General features: G+C 38.7%; 1 pseudogene; it reads left to right on the top strand.

Moving 5' to 3' along the window:
• LOC102959130 overlaps positions 1 to 23,786 on the top strand; it is a 98,969-nt pseudogene that overhangs the window by 12,284 nt on the left and 62,899 nt on the right.

Genomic DNA, 23,786 nt, shown 5'->3' with positions numbered 1-23,786 from the left:
GGATGCTGGGAGGGAAACAGAAGGCCATTACATGTAAACTTGTCCCACTTTGTGATTGTGCCTTGGGCTCTGGTGGCAGCTGGACTGTCACTGACAGTCACCCAGCCTGCTGCCTGTGGCATACTCACAGTGGATTGAGACATCAAGATGCATTTGTCAGGTTGCCTTGTCAGGTCACCCCAGTTCAGCCAGACTTCTTAGTACAGGCTCTTTCTGCTCCCATCCAGCCCAGGTACCTCCCACACAAAACCCTTCCCTTTTCCCTACTGAGATGACAAAGAAAAGATATAAAGAGAAATGAGCGAAAAGATGGAAAGAGATGAGCACATGTAAAATAGGTCAGAATCTTACTCCTTCTCCCCACTCCTCCTGCATAGCAGTATAATGCTTCCAAACCAAAGGACTACAAAACTTTATCCCTCACTATTTTTCAAGTTCTCCTTAGCTTCTTACATGGCATTTCATGTTTTCATACCATTTGATTTTCATAATAGATGTGTGAACAGAGCAGGAAGGACTATTCCCATTTAAAATAATGAGGAGACTATGGTCCAAAAATGTTGGCCCTTTCCCAAATCCCAACTGCTGGTTAGGAAACATGCCACTTTGGGACTCAAGTCTCTTGACTCTACTTTCCAAGATAGTAGGTCAGGACTAAAACTTCACTCGAAGCCTTCAAATCACTAAGTCACAAAAACTGGACTAAGAAGTCTCCACTGCATGAAGCTGTGGGCAGAAATGGAAGAGCTACAGATTTCAAACCCTGTCTCTGCCAGTGACTACTAATGAGACTTTTAAGATCTTCACCTATGTGGTCCTTGATTTTCTCATCTCTCAGATGAGTCTGATGGCCAATCTTCTACTCTACAGTATAAATAGAATAAACACCTTATCTATTTCACAGTTGTACCTCTAAACAATCTCCTTCACTAACCAGATTCAATATCCTATCAAGTGTTTGAGACTCCGCAAGACCTAAAACAATCTTAAATATGGGCAGCATTGCTAGAAACCCATAATGAGGCTCATTGTCTTCCCATTCAGGGCTCTCACTCTGTCTTACAACCACCATCCACCCCCATCTGTAAAGCACAACAATGTCTAGAAAAGGGGCATGCTTTAGGTGGGAACATCCATTTAGTCCTGCAAGAAATGTTGCAAGAGGGCCAGAGCGGGGCTTTTAAAGTGTAGATCCAAGGCAGCATCCCAATGCCTCTGGTCTAAGGACAGCTTTGTCCATGATTATTTGTCCTTCTCCATCTCCAAGTATCTGCTTTCAGTTCCTTTTGCTGGTAAACCCATTCATTAAAACTTTTTCATCTGTAATGCAGATAAAAATTTAAAAGTTACTTTGTCCTATTTTAATAATCCCCAACCTTGCTTTCATGGGAATGCTTCCATTAACTTGAAAGGAAAGGCATGGAATCCTCAAAAATCATTTTTACGATGATTAAAATTAATCTTGACTTAAAAGATAAAATTCTTATTCACAATAACCAAAAACTGTCCACATTGTGATCCACCAAAATGTCCACCAAAAAATGTCCACCAAAAGATGAATGGATAAACAAAATATGCTATATACATACAATGGCATATTATTTAGCCACACAAAGTAAAGAAATTCTGATACATGCTACAACATGAATGAATCTTGAGGTCATTATGATAAGTGAAATAAGTCAAACACAAAAGAACAAACACTGTGTGATTCCATTTACATAAGGTACCTAGAATAGTCAAGTTCACAGAGACAGAAAGTAGAAAAGAGGTTACGAGGGGCTGGGAGGAGGGAAGATGGAGAGTTATTGTTTAATGGGTACAGAGTTTGTACTTGTAATGATGAAAAAGTTCTAGAAATGGATAGTGGTAATGCCTATGTAACAGTGTGAATATATTTAACGCTACTGAAATGTACACTTTAAAATGGTTCAAAAGGTAAATATTAAGTTACATATATTTTGCCACAATAACAAAAGAATAAAATGCTACTGAACACCCTCAAGCTTTTTTGGAGGGAGAATGATAAAGAAGAAAGAAGAGAGAGCCTGAAATCAAATTTCCAAAAACAGTGTCACCTCTAAAAAGACTGGGGACAGTTCTCTAAGGGAAGTTGTGTATTTCAGCATCACCCAGGTATCATAATTGCTCTGTACCCTCCTCATTTGCACCTTGTCCCTTATCAAAAGAGCTTGCATATAAGTAAATTGGTTCTTCCTCCTTTGCTCTTCGTACCACAATACCTTAAGTGGAAGATAAACACCAGATTAAAAACCACCCCAAGGCCAATGCTAAACTCAACATTGTTGCTAAATCAGCCTTAGACTACAGAGCAAAAACTCTTCACCCACACCTAGCATTAGAATCACCCATGGGTTGGGTAGGGGTTCTTTTTTTTTAATTTTCAGCTTTTATAGCTTTTGAAATTAAATGAACTTTCTGCACCCATGCCCATTCTCAATAGGTACAGAAATTTCCACTGACACTCTAGAAAATAATGACATATTACAGATGTGACTGCTGAAGCAATTATCCCTTTGTTACTTTAAAATGGCCACACACCATTTTTAGCCAGGTCTGCATTGCCAGAGAGGGAAATGAGGCCATCATCTAATTAATTTTTATCTCTATTATCTGGGCAGCTATCTGAATCCTGATCTTCCCTTTGTCGGTAGAAATATGACATGATTGGAAAAGTTAGATATGACAGGAATGGGCTTAGAAAACTTTTATAAAACTGCCAGATTTCTCTCTTCAGTAAACATGTTCATGCCCATCTCTCCTCTGTATTTACCACTTAAACCTTCTCCTCAAAGTATGGCCTTCAGATCTGCAACATCAGCATCATCCAGGAACCTTCTTAGAAATACAGCCACATCTAGGGCACCACCCTAGACCCACTGAATAAGATTCCCAGTTGCACCACATTTTCTAGGGTATTCATATGCACTATAAATTTTAAGAAGCACTGTGTGCTTTCCTGTGGCTGCTCTAACAGATTACCACAAACTTCATTGCTTAAAACAACAAAAATTTAATCTCTCACAGTTCTGTAGGCCAGATATCCAAAATCTGTTTCACTGGGCTGAAACCAAGGTGTTGGCAAAACCACACTCCCTTTCAGGTGCTTGAGGGAACAATCTGTTCCTTGCCTCTTCCAGGTTCCAACACAAAAGACATTTGTGATGGCCAATCCTATATAATCTCATCTCAAAATCCTTAATTTAAAGCACACATCTGCAAAGACCCTTTTTCCACACAAAGTAACACTTATAGCTTTTAGGGATTAGGAAATGGGTATCTTTTGGGGAGCCATTTTCCCACCTATCACTGCCCTGCATCTAGGAAGTTTTATTTCCACATGTTAACTGGTATATAACCAAACTACCTAAGTGATCTGTATAAATACCATCTCTCAATATAGTGAACAAAGAGCCATCCTTCCAAACCTATATTCAGCAAAGAAGCATTGAAATTTCAAAAACTGCTGTTAGCCAAACCCAAGGACTGTGAAGTTTCCTTGCAGTAGGGACTCACAAACATAGCCCTTACCCACCCAATCTGTCAAACAGATTTCTATGTTATACCCCAGAACACTGTGGGACCCAAGTCGCCACAGAAAGGTCTGGGGATTTGTATTTTTAACAGGTATACTTTGGTAATTCTACTAGGAATCCTAACCATCAGACAAGTTTGAAAAACACTGCTTAGACCAGTAGTCCTCATCCCTCACTGCACATTATAATCACTTGGGGAAATTTTTTAAAATACTGAGTCCCAGGTCCACTCAGACAAATTCAATCTGATTCTCTTGAGGTGGGTATTTGCCAAAGCTCCCTAGATGATTCTAATGTGCAGCCAAGCTTGAGAACCACTGATTTTGCCTCTCCAGGGCCAGTTAAGTGAGTTCAATGGGATTTAACCGACTCAGGTAAGCCACCCATTAAACTAAGCCTATCTGGGCTGCTGCTTTTTTAAGAAAAAGACCTGCAGGGCCTCTTTTGAAATGACTGGATCCTGACCTTGAAGCACTAGGCAGTTATTAAAGTACTTCAGAAAATCACCCCAAAGGAGTTCCTGCCCCAGCCAGGAGAACCCATGCAACCTCCCACTCTTGGGCACTAAGCACTAAAGAATAAAGCCACTCACCCCAAGCAGTCCTCTTACTCACCCCAAATCCCATCCTTCTTTATGAAGAAGAACTTATTTACTTCTCTTCTTCTCTGGCTCCCACACATACTTTCTTCTGGCCCCATAATAATAAAGTTAAAGAAAAAAATGTTAATGCTTATTTACTAATCAAAATGTTCTCTACTCCAATGGCTTTAAATGTCTGAAAAGTTTACATTTTTGGTCCTTTCCACAGAAAGGTGTTATCTCACTGAGGAGCCTACAGTTTAAGCCAACAGTTCTGCAAGCTATTAGCAGAACAGGGAACAGGGGACCAGAAGGAGAGAATAGTTCTTGCTATAGAGAAGAATTTATGCTCAAGAGAAAACTGCATTATCTATAACTCGCTCTTCTATATTTTCTGATTCTCAGTTTATTGGAACTATTCTTTGACTTTTTAAAGTATAGATAACGGATAGCAACGCAAAATAATCCTTGTCTATAGGCAAGCAAATTCTGTCCTACCCAGTGGAGATTCAACTGAGTTGTCTCCCCTCCATGGAAAAAAGTTTTGCCTCCATTTTCACATTGATGGCAACTTTCCTTTACTCCATATAAATCTGTGCTTTCTAAATTTTTTCCTCTTAATCAGTCAAAGCATCATGAGTTAAATAAACTCTTTAATATGTGTTCATTTTTATAACTGTATGAGGGTAGAGATTTTACCCTTTTTTGAAAATTAGCTTTTAACATTGTTCATGACCACTTCAGATGCCTAGGAGGACAAGGCCCGCTGTGACTGCTCAAGCTTAGGGAATAACCCTAAAACAACCAGGTGAAGATCAAGAGAGTTTGTCTCTGGGAGAAAGCCTTCCAGGGTTCCCTAGTCACCTAGGCTCCAAACTCATCCTGTCCTGGTTCCTTCTTATTTAGCCAAACAAGTAAATCATCACCTAGGACTATAAGCTCTTCTCTGCATACAATGTTGAATTCAGGTACAAAAGGCATCAGAGTAAGGGATTCTTCTTCCTAGATAAGAAATTATGACTTAAACCAGCACTCTCCCACAAGGAGCTGTGGAGATATTTATAGGTGTCCACCCCAATTTGGGGGTTTAAAAAGGGTATCTGGAACAATTGTATTTTCTCCAAGTCCTCAAGAATGGTAAAGGTAATGTGAAAAGGTGGAAAATATCCCCAACTTAAAGGAAAACTAGCTAATTGGGAAAATCATAGAACTATCCTAAGTGCATGACATCACTTATGTAAGTTGTAATAATTAAGCATGGCTCTATTTATCACGGTGATGGTCAAAATTGCAAATATTTCACCAAGATAGGAAATTTTAACCACCATTACCTTATCCAAATAATCTGTGCCCCAACTACATTTTAGGAATGATACATCTGCAATTGCCTTTACCTCAACTCTCCCAAAGTTTCTGAAGTTAGTTTTGCTGCTTTCTCCATGATTCTCTACTCTGGGATTGCTTTGCCTTCAAAGTCAGTATTTCAACCATTTAGTTCTTCAATGACATTCTCTTTTTTCTAGCTGGTTAAAATACTCCAATAATACTTTTTCTCCAATCTAATTGGTATAACTACCAAGTAGCCCTTTATCTTCTCCATATACATTGAAACATCTCTCTACCTTTTCTATATTCATTATCTCATTCCTGTCTTCTCTTCCCTCCCTGTCTATCTTTGATTCAATTATTTATTATCTTAAATATTTTTGCAAATATCCTATACTCCCTTGCCTCTTTGTCTTTAAATCCCACTGGCAGGCCAAATCCACAACTCAGACAAAATCAGCTAGAACTTTCTCCAAGCCTGCACTTGGACATCTGAGGGCTGCTGGGGAAAACCCCAGAGTAGGACCAATTGGTGTCACTATAAATTACTGAAGGTCGGCCTTAACCAGATCCTCAACTTGACCCTATAACCTTATTACATGGCTATAGACAATTCTGTCCCCCACCACACACATATTTCAAACCTCTCTTCTCTCATTTCTGACTCCTTCAAAACCCTCTGCTACTCTTAGCAAACCAACCTGTATCACAGAAGAAAAAGGTATCTTCAAATGGGAATACCCCTGACTTCCTGTTATCAAATCTTCAAACCCACTAGAGCTCTATGTATCCTCTACTCCTGTCAGAAGGGGCCAGTCATTCTGCTCTGGATCTATCCCCTCCTGCTTCCTTAGGGACTGCATACAGTCAAGCCACTGCTCTGATCATCCTTATCTTTGGCTTCCCCCAAAACTACTGGATCCTTCTTGACCATAGGCAAACATTCCTAAGTTCCTCCCTTAGTAAAAAATGGGAAAATAACCTTCATCAACTTGCATTTTCCTCTCCGTATACTGCCCTCTCCTTTTCCATTTAACAAATTTCTTACAACTCCCTTTTCCTTTTACTTTCCCCAGACTCCTAATTTATCTACTATGTTTATGTTCCTTCTTAGCTCAGTTAGCTCCCCATTCTTTTCTTCCCAGCCTTTAACTGTGGAACTTCCTCAAGCCTTGGTCTCATGCAAGCTTCTCTCCTCTTTATTCTATCTATGCCCATGATTCTAGGGGCCGGTTGTATACAGATGACTCCCTAATTTAGACATCCAGCCCTGGCCACCATATAAGATCCAACCCCAAAATCAAACTCTAGATCACCCTTCTTAAAAAAATTTAAACTTCTTCCAGTGTTTCCCATGTCAATTACTAATATCACTATCAACTTCATTAGACAAAACAAAAATTTTCAAGCCATTTTTGCTGTCTGACACCACCCCCCCACCAGCCTACATATCCATTTCATCACCAAGTCTTGCATTTTTGCTTCCTCTTTACATGTCAGATCAGTCCACATTATTCTGTATCTATTGCCATCTCTGGTCCAACCTTCCCCCATGCCTTGTTTGGACTCCTGCTTGATCAACCACTCCATACAATGCAAATGGTTCATGTCCAGGCACTTTTGCAAGCAAGCAGGTGAATGAATGAATGAATGAATGCCTACAGGAAATAAGATTTGATGGACTTACCACTGTAAAAAAAAAATTCTATTCATTCAACAAATATTTTTTGTGTTTCTACTCTGGCCTAGGTATTGGTTTAGGTACTAGAGAAAAGATGATCAGAGAGTCTTTCCTCAGAAAGCTTACAATCTAGAAAGTGGTAGGAGCACTCAGTCAACAACAATAATACAAAACAGAATACAAAAAACAATCTATAAGCAAAAGGATCATCCTCCCTGCCCCAGAAGGCAGATGTAGCTCAAAGAAAGGAGAAATCACATCCAGTTGTATTTTTAGGACACACTTCCTAAAGGACATGGTGCTAACATATGGAAACAGGATATATGGGCAGTAAGTAGATCCTAAGAGGAAGTGATTTCTAAGCAAAGAACCAGAACACAGAAAATATAGAAAATAATAATCCAGCCTGGCTAAGCATAGACTAATGAGAGATAGAGCTGGAATGGAAGAATCATTGGAAGTTCACTGCGAGAAGAAATTCACTGTGACATGGAAATATCTCCAAATACAAGATGTTTCTTCCTAAATGGCTTCTCTTTAGTTAGAATTTACTTTTTTAGTTACTTACCTAAGGTGAAGAAAATCTTTAGGCTTACACCATGCAAATGTGGGAATGAATAGAGAAGAATCTTGTTGATAACATATATGCAATTAGTTGTTCATGATTCCTCACAGCATACTTAAAAATGAGATGTACCTGAGAATTCTGTATTCTAAATTAGATCTGCACAGTATTTAGATTGGCACCTAAGAATCCAATTATAATGCTTAACAGGTCAATATTTCCTACTCCTTCACATAAGTAACTGCAAAGTAACTATTGCCTCTTTACATAAATACATTAAACTTCTCCTTCAAAGTAGGCTCAGGAACATGAGGTCATTGCCAGAGTTGTCTGAAATCAGAACAGAAGTGACAACCACAGCAACCAGGACAGAAGAAAGAAGTGTATTTAAGCTTCATGGGAAGTATTTCTTATTATTTTAACCTCCAGCCCAAAAAAGAGGAGGAGGTACACAAAGAAAGGAATTATGGCAAAATAGAGAGAGAAAGGGGAGAGTAGACAACTAAAAAGCTATGTGACTTTAATTTGTATTTCCGTGATGATGGGTGATGCTAAGCATCTTTTCATGTGTCTGTTAGCCATCTGGATGTCTTCTTTGGAAAAGTGTCTATTTATGTCTTCTGCCCATTTCTTTATTGGGTTGTTTGTTTTTTGGGTGTTGAGTTTGATAACTTCTTTACAGATTTTGGATACTAACCCTCTGTCAGATATGTTTTTTGCAAATAGCCTCTCCCATTCTATAGGCTGCCTTTTAGTTTTGTTGATTATTTCCTTCACTGTTCAGAAGTCCCAATAGTTCATGTTTGCTTTTGTTTCCCTTGCCTTCAGTGACATGTGTGGTAAGAAGTTGCTTTGGCTGAGGCCAAAGAGGTTGCTTCCTGTGTTTCCTCTAGGAATTTGATGGTTTCCTGTCTCACATTTGGGTCTTACATCCATTTTGAATTTATTTTTGTGTTCAGTGTAAGAAAGTGGTCCAGTTTCATTCTTCTGCATGTTGCCACCCAGTTTTCCCACCACCATTTGTTAAAGAGACTGTCTTTTTTCCATTGGATACCTTTCCTGCTTTGTCAAAAATTATTTGACCATATACCACCTCACATCTACCAGAATGGCTAAAATTAACAACACAAGAAACAACAGGTGTTGGCAAGTTCGCAAAGAAAGCTCCCACTGCTTGTGGGAATGCAAACTGGTGCAGCCACTCTGAAGAACAGTATGGAGTTTTCTCAAAAACCTAAAAATAGAACTACCATACCATCCAGCAATTGCACTACTAGGTATTTACCCCAAGGATGAAAAATACAAATTCAAAGAGGGTACATGCACCCCAATGTTTATAGCAGCATTATCAACAATAGCCAAACTACAGAAAAAGCCCACATGTACATTGACTGATGAATGGTGCCATAGAGAAGATGTGGGGTGTGTGTGTGTGTGTGTGTGTGTGTGTGTGTGTGAGTGTGTGTGTGTGTGTAATGGATTATTACTCAGCTATTAAAAATAATGAAATATTGCCATTTGCAACAATGTGGATGGAGCTAGGATGTATTATGCTAAGCGAAATAAGTCAGAGACAGACAAATACCATATGATTTCATTCCTATGTGGAATTTAAGAAATAAAACACATGAACATATGGGAAGGGGTGGGGGGGCAGGGGAAGAGAAGACAGGGAAACAAACTACATGAGACTTTTAACGATAGAGAACAATTTGAGGCTTGATGGAAGGAGGTGGGTGGGAGATGGGCTAGATGGATGATGGGTATTAAGAAGGGCACTTGTGATGATCATGGGTGTTGTATGTAAGTGGTGAATCACTGAATTCTACTCCTGAAACCAATATTTCACTGTATGTTAACAAACTAAAATTTATATTAGAGAATGTTCATAAAATTAATAATAAAAAAACAAAAAACAATGTGCCACCATATTTCATATCTCACCAGTGGCAGACATAATCAATCAATCATAACATTCTTTCCCAGAGAACTCGGCACCAACCTCAAATTATTTCTGAACTTACCACTCCAAATAATGACTAGTAAACAATCAAAATTTGCCCACACAAAAAAAATCTCTTTTCCATTCTCAGGATAATGAATTAGAGTCTGCAGAATCTGGGTTTAAACCTATATTCAGATTGTTACCAGCTACACAACAATGAGCATCCCCAACTCTCTAAACCACAACTTACTACAGCTTTGAATAGAGGTAATGACTTCGCTGGGATTGTGGCAAGACTCAAAGTGCCAATGTATTAAAGAACGCTTTGAAAATTGTAGGGTTCTATAGAGGTGAGGTATTCTCCAAATAGGAGGTGTTCCTACTCGATACTTCCAGAACACACCCATGTGCCCAGAACACTTTCCTTGGCATTTCTCAGTAGCCTGTAGGGTCACATGTGAAAAGAAACCAGCAGGAGGAACTCAGCAGTTCTCTACTATGCCTTTGTATTCTTTTCATATGCCCTTCCCTGTTCCGAGTGGACAGCCAGATTGCTGTCTTTAGTACAATTACCTTGACAGTCTAGTGGCCCTTGTCCAGTCTTTTAGTTCATGTAGGTGAGACTTTGTAGCATGCCTGCCTAAAGCTGGTAGCCCTGCCCACACAGGGGTTAGCCAGTCAGTCTTTAGAAGTTTATAACACAAATGTAAACTGCAACCACAGCTATAGTTAAATAAAACAATTTCGAACAGAGTAAATGATTAGCTCCTGAATACTAATTTTTATATGGTTTTGTTTTTCATTTTGTGATGAAGCAGGAACAATCAAGGTGCTCTGTAAAGATGGGGCCCTGCTAAGTTAATAAAGCACATGGCTTACCTAAAACAATTTGGCCAGAAGTCCTAAAGTTTCACTCAGCAGCCCAGAGTTAGATGCCATAAAAAGCTAGAAGTTGAAATAATTATGTGCTTGCAGAGACAGAAACATTATGAAGGATATTCTAAAAACATCTGAGGACTAGCACCATGAATGTAGGACTCCTGTTCATGTTACCAGGATGAGTAATGCACAGTTTCTTGCCATTTTTATTCTGTTATGTGGAGAATGAATTATATGGGCATCTAAGGAGGCAGAGAGACTGATTTAGGAGGCTGCTGGAATAATTCAGATGCAAGGCAATGATGGTGATAGATGCAGAATGGGGAAAGGTATTTGGACTGGGGATTATTTAGGAAGTAGAATTGCTAGACTTCTTGATGGATCAAATGGAGGCAATGAATAAAGGAAGGAGTTGAGAATGGCGCCAATGTTTTGAGCAACTGGGTGAGTAGAAGCATCATTTTCCTAAATAAGTTAGAACAGAGAGGGTGTGACTGAGAATCCACAGTTCTACCTTGAACACAGAGTTTTTTCCCTTCCTGACACCAACTATATGGTAATTTTTCCAATACCACTTCTCTAACTCTCCAACACCATATATGTGCCCTACAATTCAATTTAATTCTTACACTCATTACCTGCAGTTGGCATCAAATTCCACAGGTGTAATTCCACAGTCCCACAAGACTGCCCTCACTTCAAAGGCCTGTTACAAGTATCAGGTCACCTATACTTTTTACCAACCAGCTATAAATCAGGAGTTCCCAACACCCCCTCCTCAGGTTCAATAATTTTCTAGAACAGCTCAAAGAACTCAGAAAGCCACATTACATATATTTTTTCGTTTTTACAAAGGATACAAATAAGCAGTCAATTAAGAAGGGACTTAAGGCAAGGCCTGGAAAGGTCTCAACCCCAGAGCTTCTGTCCCCATTGAGTTGGGATGTGCCACCCTCCCAGTACATGGACGTGTTCACCAACTCAGAAGCTCTCCAAACTCCATTGTTTAGGAGTTTCTATGCAAGTTTCATCACATAGCAATGATTGATTAAATCATTGGCTGTTGATAATTAACTCGATCTCTCAAGTTCCCTGAAGTTTGGGGAGTAGGGCTGAAAGTTCCAAACTTCTAATCAATACTTGATTTTTCTGGTGACCAAATCCCATCCTGAAGCTGTCTAAAAGCCTACCAAGAGTCACCTCATTATAACAAAAAATTCTCCTGTAACCCTTATCACTCAGGAAATTTCAAAGATTTGAGGAGTAGAGAAAGATATTTCTGGTACTGAAGGTACATAAGTTTCATAGGGTGTCTCCACAATCTCACCAGGCAGGTGACCATATACAAACCTAGGGCTCAGGGAGAAATAAGAGGCCAGATTCAAACCATGCCTCTACCACTTACTGGCTTCTGTGACTGTGGATAGGCACTTAGCCTCTCCCTGTTTTAGCTTCTTCATCTCAAAAATGCAAATAATAACCATTCTGCAGGACTCTATAAAAATAAGAGAGCATATAGTTACCATTCAATCAACAAATACATATTGAGTCTACCCCATGGCAGAAACTGTCTTAGGGGCTGGAGATAGAGCATGGGACAGAACAAAAATCCAGCCCTCATGAATCTACATTCCAGTGAGGAAAACAAAATGAACAAATAAATAAGAAAACCTATACCATGCAGTTGATGGGAAGTGCTACCGGAAAAAAGAAATCAGTAGAAAAGAAGACCGGGAGTGGGAGGTGGTCAATGTTGTCACCTTAAATAGAATAGTCAAAGAAGACCTCATTGAAAAGGGGCTATGTGAGCAGAAACCTGAGAAGGTGAGAGAGAAAGCCAGGCAAACAGCTAGAGAAGAGTGCTCTAGACAGTGAGAAAAGCAAGACCCATGAGGTGGAGGTTTTCCTGACATTTGTTCCAAGCCCAGAAAGGAGGTCAATGTGGCCAGAAGTAACCCACTGAGAAGTGGTACTTCTGCTCAGAATTCCAATAATGTTCATTATTGGGATGGCCTATTCAGCCTGCATCCTAAACTACTACTTTTCAGTTGCATATTGTTTTAACTCTCCAACTGCTAACATATAATTATTTTTCTGCTAATTACCTCCTTAAGAGCAGAGCCTTTTTGTACAGCCATTTCTGTCCCAACCAAGTGCCTCAGACTTGGAAATCAGTTGTCATCCTGTAAACTGACTATACACGCACCTGCATGCGTACACACATACACAAACAAGCAAATTGCCAACTCATCCTATTTACTGAAATACTAGCCTCTGTGTCCAAGTTTCCTCATCTCCACAGTTTGACTAAATTATTTTAAATTTATTTGCATTAAGAAGTGGGAATTCATTTGGGAATTCACTTTTCACATGGCAATATCCTCACAGCCTGGCTTTCCTGAAATTCCTTCAACAAGGATACTGCTTACACTGGCTCCATCAACAGCTAATCCCAGCAAAAATGACTCTAAATCTCATACACCTGAATGTTTTTGTTTGCAGGATGCTTTATTAGCAACACATGTTTTCTCTGCAGATCACAATCACCTGCTGTTCCAAAGACCGTAATTTGAGAAGCTAACTTGTAGAGGGCTAGAAATGCATGTGGTGACAGGAAAAATCATTAGTTTTCATAATTGCTCTGTGAACAAAGAATAGGCACTCCAATGAAAATAATCACTACCATTTATTGAGCATTTACTATCAGACATGTACTGTGGTAAGTGTTTCACTGACTTCAGCTAATTAAGTTAAATCTTCAGGGTAGGTATTAGCCCTAAATTATAGTTTTAAAAAGCCATCTGAGTTTAAGTCATTGGCCCAAGATCACACAAGCTATTGAGGGGCAGAACTAGGATTTGAACGCAGACCAAACAGTAGTAAAAATAGCACACCAAATGTATATGCAACAAAGATCTAACAAGTGATCTCATTCTGAGACTCAGGACAAAGTTCTTTTCACAAAATTGGAAGGTTTGTCCTTACTGATAGCCAGGAAAAAGCTAAAGCTGAATACCAGGACGGATCGTGACCAATCCCCAAGACAAGAGGGAGAGGCATGGAGAGGGCCTAGATCCCTTTCACTTGAGTGAATTGACAGACAAGTTGCATTTGGGTCTGCAGTGCTAGAACCTTTCCCCACAAATTAGTTGTGGGTGCTTGATGTTGATGACTGAGAGCAATTATACCACTCATAGCAGATGGGAGCATATAGTGCCAACCAAAATGAATCAATGTGTCACAGCAGCAAGGTTCTCAGATAAGATTTTAAAAATGTTGTCAAACAATGATTATAATATTACCAGGGGGATGGGGCCAGCAATTACACCTTTCAGCCAATAATTTATAGCACTTTTATTTTTTTTACCCTATCGAGCGGCCATTGTTATGGCTCCAATTTACAGATGGAGAAATATAAAGTAGCTTGCCCCAGTGTATAGGGCTAAGTCACTGGCAGACCTTGTGGTGTTTTGAGAGGACCTAATAGATTCCTTTTTCCTACTTGGGTCTTGAAACAAATGCGTTTTTTTTTTTTAATGGCAGAGGCAAAGATGGAGCACAGAATGCCATCTTTATTATAAATAAAGCTAGGTTGAAAGACAAATGGCCTGGCTAACTCCCTCATAGTCAACCTCAAGGAAAGACAACCTAAGGGAAAGGGAAAGCTGGCTGAGTCACTGCCACCACCACCCCCCCCATAACCCCCACTGCTCCCACTAACTTGGATAGAGGTTTTGCTCTCAAAACCTTGGCTAGATAAACTCCCCAGTATAAAAACATGGACCAAAGACTATTGTCAGTCAATCAGGTAACTCACTGTATCCATGTGGGGAGTCAGTCTACATAGGGGTGTCACTCTCTTCTATGATTTTCCTCATTTGAGTCTTCAGGTCCAAATATATTGCTCTAAGTAGGAGAGGGGCTTCCCATGAAGGAATAGATGTTACTATTGCCAACATCCTGGGAAGAGACTGATCCAGGGAAGAAATTAGGATTCAGGGAGACAAGCCCCAGATTGAGATGAGGACAAAAATCCCTTCTTTCTAAAAGCTGGAGGTGATGGTATTGGAGCAAAAGTTCCTGTCTCCAGGGAGAATACAAAAGAAAGCATACATGCTGCCACCTTGGCTCACTCCTTGGATTGGTGTTCCCAGGCCTCTCTTTGTCAATGCTGTCTAGCTCCACAAAGGCATAGACCCACCCTCAGCACCCACACAAGAACAGCTAACAAGAATTTCACTGAACACTGGAAAGCCCAAAAGGCCATTACAGCATGATATCATCAGCCTGAATGTCACATTTGAATACTCCAGGTCTATAGACCAAGCCTCACCAGCTCTCGGCAGGGCATCTCCCTCTCTTTAGTCACTGACCTGCAGCCTGTTACCAAGTCCCCTACCTAGAGCTCATCTCCTAAATCTCCTCCAGGGTCCTTTCAAAGGAAAATGCATTTTATGTTCCCCTCCCAATCAAAATATTTTTCTATTCCACGCAAGTAAAGAAGACACTCATTTTAATTTGTATTTCAGTTTATTTTAGACATTCACTTTATTTTTTTTAATTTTTTATTATTTTTTTCTAAATATGATTTATTGTCGAGTTAGCTAACATACAGTGTATAAAGTGTGCTCTTGGTTTCAGGAGTAGGTTCCCATGATTCATCACTTACATATACAACACCCAGTGCTCATCCCAACAAGTGCCTTCTTCAATGCCCATCAATCATTTTTCCCACCCCCTCTGCACCTCCATCAACCCTCAGTTTGTTCTCTGTATTTAAGAGTCTCTTATGGTTTGCCTCCCTCTCTGCAAACTATTTTTACCCCTTCTCTTCCTGCATGGTCTTCTGTTAATTTTCTCAAATTCCACATGAATGAAAACATATGATATCTGTCTTTCTCTGACTGACTTATTTCACTTAGCATAATAACCCTCCAGTTCAATCCACATTGTTGCAAATGGCAAGATTTCATTTTTTTTCTCATTACCAAGTAGTATTCCATTGTATATATAAACCACATCTTCTTTATCCATTCATCCATTGATGGACATTTGGGTTCTTTCCATAATTTGGCTGTTGTTGATAGCACTGCTATAAACATTGGGATACATGTGCCCCTATGAATCAGCACTCCTGTATCCTTTGGATAAATTCCTAGTGGTGCTATTGCTGGGTCACAGGGTGATTCTATTTTTAATTTTTTAAGGAACCTCCACACTGTTTTCCAGAGTGGCTGTACCAGTTTTCATTCCTACCAACAGTGCAAGAGGGTTCCCATTTCTCCACATCCTCACCAACCTCTGTTGTTTCCTGAGTTGTTGATTTTAGCCGTTCTGACCCGGTGTGAGGTGGTATCTCAATGTGATTTCAATTTGTATTTCACTGATGATGAACAATGTTAAGCACCTTTTCATGTGTCTGTTGGCCATCTGGATGTCTTCTTTGGAAAAGTGTCTATTCATGTCTTCTTCCCATTCTTCACTGGATTATTTGTTTTTTGGGTGTTGAGTTTGGTAAGTTCTTTACAGACTTTGGATACTAACCCCCTATCCGATATGTCATTTGCAAATATCTTCTCCCATTCCATCGGTGACTTTTAGTTTTGTTGTTTCTTTTGCTGTGCAGAAGCTTTTTATCTTGATGAGGTCCTAATAGTTCATTTTTGCTTTTATTTCCCTTGCCTTCAGAGACGTGTTGAGTAAGAAGTTTCTGCAGCCAAGGCCAAAGAGGTTGTTGCCTGTTTTATCATCTAGGGTTTTGATGGTTTCCTATCTCACATTTAGGTCTTTCATCCATTTTGAGTTTATTTTGTGTATGGTGTAAGAAAGTGGTCCAGTTTCATTCTTCTGCATGTTGCTGTCCAGTTCTCCCAGCACCATTTGCTGAAGTTCCATTGGATACTCTTTCTTGATTTGTCAAAAATTAGTTGGCCGTAAATTTGTGGGTCCAATTCTGGATTCTCTATTCTATTCCATTGGTCTATGTGCCTGTGTTTGTGCCAATGCCATACTGTCTTGATGATTACAGCTTTGTAGTACAGACTAATCTGAGATTGTGATGTCTCCAGCTTTGTTTTTCTTTTTCAACAGTACTTTGGCTATTCGTGGTCTTTTCTGGTTCCATACAAATTTTTACAATTGTTTGTTCTAGCTCTGAGAAGAATGCAGATACAATTTTTATTGGGATTGCACTGAATGTGTAGATTTCTTTGGGTAGTATTGACATTTTAACAATATTTATTCTTCCAATCCATGAGCATGGAATGTTTTTCCTTTCCTTTGGGTCTTCTTCAGTTTCTTTCATACGTTTTCTATAGTTTTTAGCATACAGATCTTTTACATCTTTGGCTAGGTGTGTTCCTAGGTATTTTATGGTTCTTGGGGCAATTGTAAATGGGATCGATTTCTTGATTTCTCTTTCTATTACTTAGTTATTAATGTATAGAAATACAACCAATTTCTGTACATTGATTTTATAACCTGTGACTTTGCTGAATTTATATATCAGTTCTAGCAGTTTTTTGGTGGAGTATTTCAGGTTTTCCATGTAGAGTATCATGTCATCTGCAAAAAGTGAAAGTTTGATTTGTTCTTTACCAATCTGAAGGTCTTTTATTTCATTTTGTTGTCTGATTGCTGAGGCTACTTCCAACACTATGTTAAACAACAGTGGTGAAAGTGGACATCCCTGTCATGTTTATCAGCTCAGGGGGAAAGCTCTCAGTTCTTCCCCATTGAGAATTATATTAGCTGTGGGCATTTCATATATGGCTTCTATGATGTTAAGGTATGTCTCTTCTATTTTGACTTTCTTGAGCGGGATGCTGCAAAGACTACAAAGGACCAGAGACATCACCACAAGCATGAAACCAACAGATAACACAATGACACTAAATCCATATCTTTCAATAATCCCTCTGAATGTAAATGGACTAAATGGCCCAAACAAAAGACATAGGGCATCAGAATGGATAAAAAAAAAACAAAAAAACAAAAAAAAAAAAAACAAAAAACAAGATCCATCTATATGCTGTCTACAAGAGACTGAGGACATCTTCAGATTGAAAGCGAGGGGATGGAGAACCATCTATCATGCTACTGGAAGTCAAAAGAAAACTGGAGTAGCCATACTTAGACAAACTAGATTTTAAACTAAAGACTGTAACAAGAAATGAAGAAGGACATTATGTCATAATTAAGGAGTCTACCCATCAAGAAGGGCTAAAAATTTAAATGTTTATGCCCCCAACTTGAAAGAACCCAAATATATAAATCAATTAATCATAAACGTAAGCAATCTTATTGATAAGAATATGGAAATTGCAGGGGACTTTAATATCCACTTACAGCAATGGAAAGATCATATAGGTAGAAAATCAATAAAGAAACAATGGCTTTCAAAGTATGGAAAGAGTCCAAATGTCTATCGATGGATGAATAAAGAAAATGTGGTATATAATATACAATGGAGTATTACTCACCAATCAAAACGAATGAAATCTTGCCATTTGCAACTAGGTGGATGGAACTGGAGGGTATTATGCTAAGTGAAATGAGTCAGTCAGAGAAAGACAAAAGTCATATGACTTCACTCATACGAGGACTTTCAGAGACAAAACAGATGAACATAAGGGAAGGAAACAAAACTAATATAAAAATAGGGAGGGGGACAAAACAGAAGAGACTCATAAATATGGAGAACAAACTGAAGGTGGCTGGAGGGATTGTGGGGGGGGATGGTCTAAATGGGTAAGGGGCATTAAGGAATCTACTCCTGAAATCATTGTTTCACTATATGCTAACTAATTTGGATGTAAATTTTTTAAAATAAAAAATAAAATTAAAAAAAAAATGAACAACAACAACAAAAAAAGAAACAATGGCTTTGTATGATACACTGGACCAGATGAACTTGACAGATATATTCAGAACTTTTCATCCAAAAGCACAGAACACAAATTCTTCTCGAGTGCACATGGAACATTCTCCAAAATAGATCACATACTAGGTCACAAAACAGCCTTCAACAAATATAAAAGAAATGAGATCATGTCATGCATATTTTCGGATCATAACACTATGAAACTTGAAATCAACCACAAGAAAAAATTTGGAAAGCCTCCAAATGCATGGAGGTTAAAGAACATTCTACTAAAGAATGAATGGTTTAACCAAGCAATTAAAGTAGAAATTAAAAAACATATAGAAGCAAATGAAAATGAAAATATGACAGTCTAAACCCTTTGGGATGCAGCAAAAGCAGCCCTAAGAGGAAAATACATTGCAATCCAGACCTATCTCAGGAAACAAGAAAAATTCCAAATACAAAACCTAACTTCACCTAAAGTAACTAGAAGTAAAGCAAAAAGGAACTCCAAAGCCAGCTTAAGAAGAGAAATAATAAAGATTAGAGCAGAAATAAACAATATAGAATTCAAAAAAACAGCATAATACATCAATGAATCTAAGAGATGGTTTTTTTGAAAGAATAAACAAAATTGATAAACCCCTAACCAGACTTCTCAAAAAGAAGAGAGAACCCAAATAGATAAAATCACAAATAAAAGAGGAGAGATCACAACCAACACCACAGAAATACAAACAATTATTACAGAATACTACAAAAAATTACATGCCAATTAACTGAACAACAAGAAAGAAGAAATGGAAGAAGAAATGGACAAATTCCTAGACACCTACATACCTCCAAAACTTAAATAGGAAAAAATAGAAAATTTGAACAGACCCATAACCAACAAAGAAATTGAATCGGTTATCAAAAAATCTCCAAACAAATAAGAGTCCTGGGACAGATAGCTTCCCAAGGGAATTCTATCAGACCTTTAAAGCAGAGTTAGTAACTATTCTTCTCAAGCTGTTCCAAAAAACAGAAATGGAAAGAAAGCTTCTGGACTCATTCTATGAAGCCAGGATTAACTTGATTCCCAAACCAGACAGAGAATAATCCACTAAAAAGAATAATTACAGGCCAATATCCCTGATGAACATGGATGCAAAAATTCTCAACAAGATATTAGCAAATCAAATTCAACAGTATATTAAAAGAATTATTCACCATTATCAACTGGGATTCATTCATGGACTGCAGGGCTGGTTCAATATTCACAGATCAGTCAATGTCATACATCACATTAATAGAAGAAAGGATAAGAACCATATGATCCTGTCAACAGATGCAGAAAAAGAATTTGACAAAATACAGCATCCTTTCTTAATAAAAACCCTCTGGACGTTTACTTTAAACAGAAGTAAACTTCAACTTTCTTTAGCTTAAAACGGAAGTTTAGTATCTGGTTGTATTAAACCTTTCTACTCCAGAATAGGTTCTTGCCTTTATCTTATCTAACCAGAAGTCCCACTGAAGTGTTGCTTCTGTTGTTAATAGAACAATCTCTCCCCAAAGTCAAGTAAAACTTTAATCTCTAAGAGAACAGAAAAAATGCTGGAAATTTTTTAATAGCTATTGCCCACCTCCATCCCAGCCACTGATTCTAGCCCTCGAGGCTTAAAAAAATATATCAGGGGTTCCATCTAGTTCCATCACAAAAGTTCTATTCCTATCTCAAAGTAGAGAACAGACACAGATGTTTTCCTGTTTCCTTCTGACCTTAACAGAATCTTCATATTTTTAGAGCTCTGTCAACATTTTTTTCTGCCCCAATACACCCCAGGAAGATAATAAACTCTGTCAGTAACAGCACCTCACAGACCATGGCAAGGATTCTCATTTTGGTGGGGGGGGGGGGGGGGGGGAAGTATACAAACTTTATAGAGACATAGCAACAATTTTGAGAAGAAAGTTGTTTGGTGTGAAAAGGTAATTACATTACCCCTCCACTCTCAATCCTCATTTTCCCCTCAAATAAAAATAAATTCTTTAAATGCCCTAACTCACCTATGTTTTTTTTATCCCCTCAACCATTATATAATTCAGTTGTAAGTGTTTATTGCAAACCTCACTATTCCCTCAAAAGTCAAGTCCTGGGGTTACATTAATGTCTGCCTTCATTTTTCCTTCTCTGCCCAACAAGATGTTAATACCTACAAGGGACTCTACAGACATGCCTAATGTTCATGTCATTAGAACCAAATTTTACATTTGTGAAGAGCAAAAACAATGCCTCAAACACCATGATCAGATTCATTCTACATTCTCCTCAGCTCTTCATATGTCCTAAAAGATGGCGTGCTTTGTTAAGAGCTTGCAAGAGTGCTGCCTTCCTGTAGGTTTTTACCTTTGGTTTTCGAATGATACAGGTTTACCAAGAGTACTCCTCCTTTATGGGCACCTGGATAGGTCAGTTGGTTAAGTGTCTGACTCTTGATCTCGGCTCAGGTCTTGATCTCACAGTTTGTGAGATTGAGCCCCATGTCAGGCTTTGTGCTGACAGTGTGGAGCCTGCTTGGGATTCTCTTTCCCTTTCTCTCTGCCCCTACCCTGCTTACTCTCTCTCTTTTTCTGTTAAAATAAATAAATCAACTTAAAAAAAAAAAAAAACAGTACTCCTCCCATAAGCAAGACCATTATATAAAAAGCATATTACCTAAAATAAAAATGAATGTTATATTCACCTTGTAAAATCATTTACCCATTGAGTTTCCCTGGTACCTTTGAAAATGATTAAATTTATTTGAAGTTCTGATTTATACACACATGGGGGGGAGTAGTCTTATAATGTAAAGTAAGTGTACTGATACCCATAAAGAATTCTTCCCCACGAATTCACCAATCTTTCTCTATACATTCTGCATCTTTATTTACATATTCATTATCAAAGTCATGAATGTCCCAATAGATACAGAATATGAATAACTACATAAACATATAAATTTCTAACTATTATTTGGGTATTTGCTGCAAGGAAGCCTGCTTTTCCATCACATCACAAAAAATTGAGCTGAAATGCCAGTTTCAGAAAAAACACTTCTAAGTGTCTGATTAAGTGAGTAAGGAGTTAGGTATCTCAGGTGCCAAAAGGCTCTGACCTAACATTTACTCAGTCCTAGAGAAAACAGCTATGCTGAATCATAGGCAGAAAGATAAGAAAAACACTTTAAGTTTCAAATTAAGTTAGTCACTCATTTTGTAACTGTGTTCACTTCTGACAGCCCTTGATAGACAAATATTTCAGGGGAAACTGTATGTAAAGAAAATAAATTGCCATTTGGAACTTTTCATGCCTGGCACCCTTGAGGAAGAAAGAACCCCATCCTTATTCTGCACGTAGCACTTCCTGCTGTTTTGTTCTTTATTTAGTTCTCTTTAAAGTTCAGCAGCATTTTAATTATTTCTCAAATTCTCCAAAATTCTAAACCACTCTATACGTGACAGAATTTTGAATAAATCCTCAAGTTCTCAAAATATAAATTGCCGAGCCACAACTGAAAACAGCAGCCAGTGACTTTGTCAGGTATCTTTTCTCTTCTGGCCCGGCTTGGTGCCCTCAGCTAGCACCATCTCTCCCTCTTCACTGACCATAGCAGCCTGCTCCTTACACTCACTTGGAGTCTTCTGGCCCCATCACTTAGGTCTCTATTGCTTGTCTCATCACTGTATTCATAATAGCCTCATCACCCTCTCCTTCCCCACAGAATCCTGACTTTTTTTTTTCAAGGATCCACTCCTTCACACAAGCATGTGCTTCAAGGAAACTGGTCCCCTGCTTCAAGTGGTGGATCTGGTGGCCACCAGGAGATAGCAAATCAGGAGACAGCACTCTTCTGGTGACCATGATGACTTGAGTTGATCCAATCAGACTGAAGAGACAGACTTGTAGCTCATGGTTGGAAAGAAGTTCTCTTACTCTCTCTTCTGTCTGCTGGACAGGAATAGGGAAGCATGAGGCCCCAGTTGTCAGTGGCAGCCTCCTTGTGGCATAAGGAGAACCATCTTTGGCATGAAATTGTGAAAATATCTGGAATGGATTCTTGATATCATTATTGAGCCGCTACTACCTCTTCTGGAGACTACCTGTCTTCTGAGTTTTCTTGAAAGATTTCTAAGAGGTTTCAATATTCTAAAATACAGTATAAATTCTTTTAAGAGGAAAGTGTAATATACTGTCCTTTCCAAACATATTGGAACAAATAGCCCTACTACTGTCAAAGACTAGCATTCCATGGAACCCAGCTTAGGAAACATGCACTATGACATGCACTATGACATGCACTATGTCATTTTAGGGCTCTCTGACACCAAAAATTTCTCCTGAGAAGAGCAGTCAGCCACTAAAAAATTAGAGGTAAAGAACACACAACATTATCCGTTAAGCCCAAGATTCTCTGCTTGAGTTGCATACTCTGTGTTGACAATTTGAACATAATCACGTACTAACTTCTTTTTCCAAATCAAGTCAATATGCATTTGTTAAATCATATATTTACTTCATCCACAAACATTTTATATGGGTTCATTCCTCTGCTCAAGAAATTAAAATGCCAACCATAGCAAGGCTTACTTCATCTGCTTGACTTTCAAAACCATCCTGATCTGACCCTTCCCTAGTTATCCATTTCTTACAACCCCCTAACCAGTCTACACTTTAGACTCATTACCCACTCCTATCCCTTGGGATTCATCTGAAATTCCAACTACAGCAGCCTCATCCTTCCCCTGCTCCTTTTCAGGTCTGGAATTTCAAATTCATTTTAATTATTCACTTAATTATATAACAATACCTTAATATATTCTCCTTACAAAAACTTAAGTAATAGGCTAACATTTGCTTTGATAGGCTCAATTCTGGTTCTTCTCTTGCCTCTCCAGGGGTATCAATTTGATGTATAAACTTCCAGACCTTTTCCTAAGCATTTGTATACATATATATGAACCCACAAACATACGGGGCCATATTACCTTCTACTCCCACTTTCTGTCCTCACTGTGCTTACTGACAACTTCAAGATCCTGGAAACCAGAGACCTATTAGTTTTAGGAAACTGAGAACAGGGCAAAGAAAAGTACAACTTAGCCTGTCAGGAAAAATTGGTGGTACACAGCACCCACAATCCCACAGAAAATGCCACATTCTCTAAAGAGCAAATACGAGACAACAGAGCCTTCTTACAAGCAGACATGGAAGAGAAGAGGAGATATGGGGTGTTAGAACAAGGCTGTAAGACTTCCTGAAAAAGACTTCCTACTTCCACCAGGTGTCAGATAGCAGCAATGATTTGAGGTAAGCAACACTCCGACACTACGCAGTCCAAGTCCTCACTGGGATCCTCTTCTC

This window comes from Panthera tigris, chromosome A2 (assembly GCF_018350195.1).
Source record: "Panthera tigris isolate Pti1 chromosome A2, P.tigris_Pti1_mat1.1, whole genome shotgun sequence".
Classification (NCBI taxonomy): domain Eukaryota; kingdom Metazoa; phylum Chordata; class Mammalia; order Carnivora; family Felidae; genus Panthera; species Panthera tigris.
The sequence above is the reverse complement of the archived record's forward strand: the minus strand, read 5'-3'. Positions and strand labels throughout refer to the sequence as shown.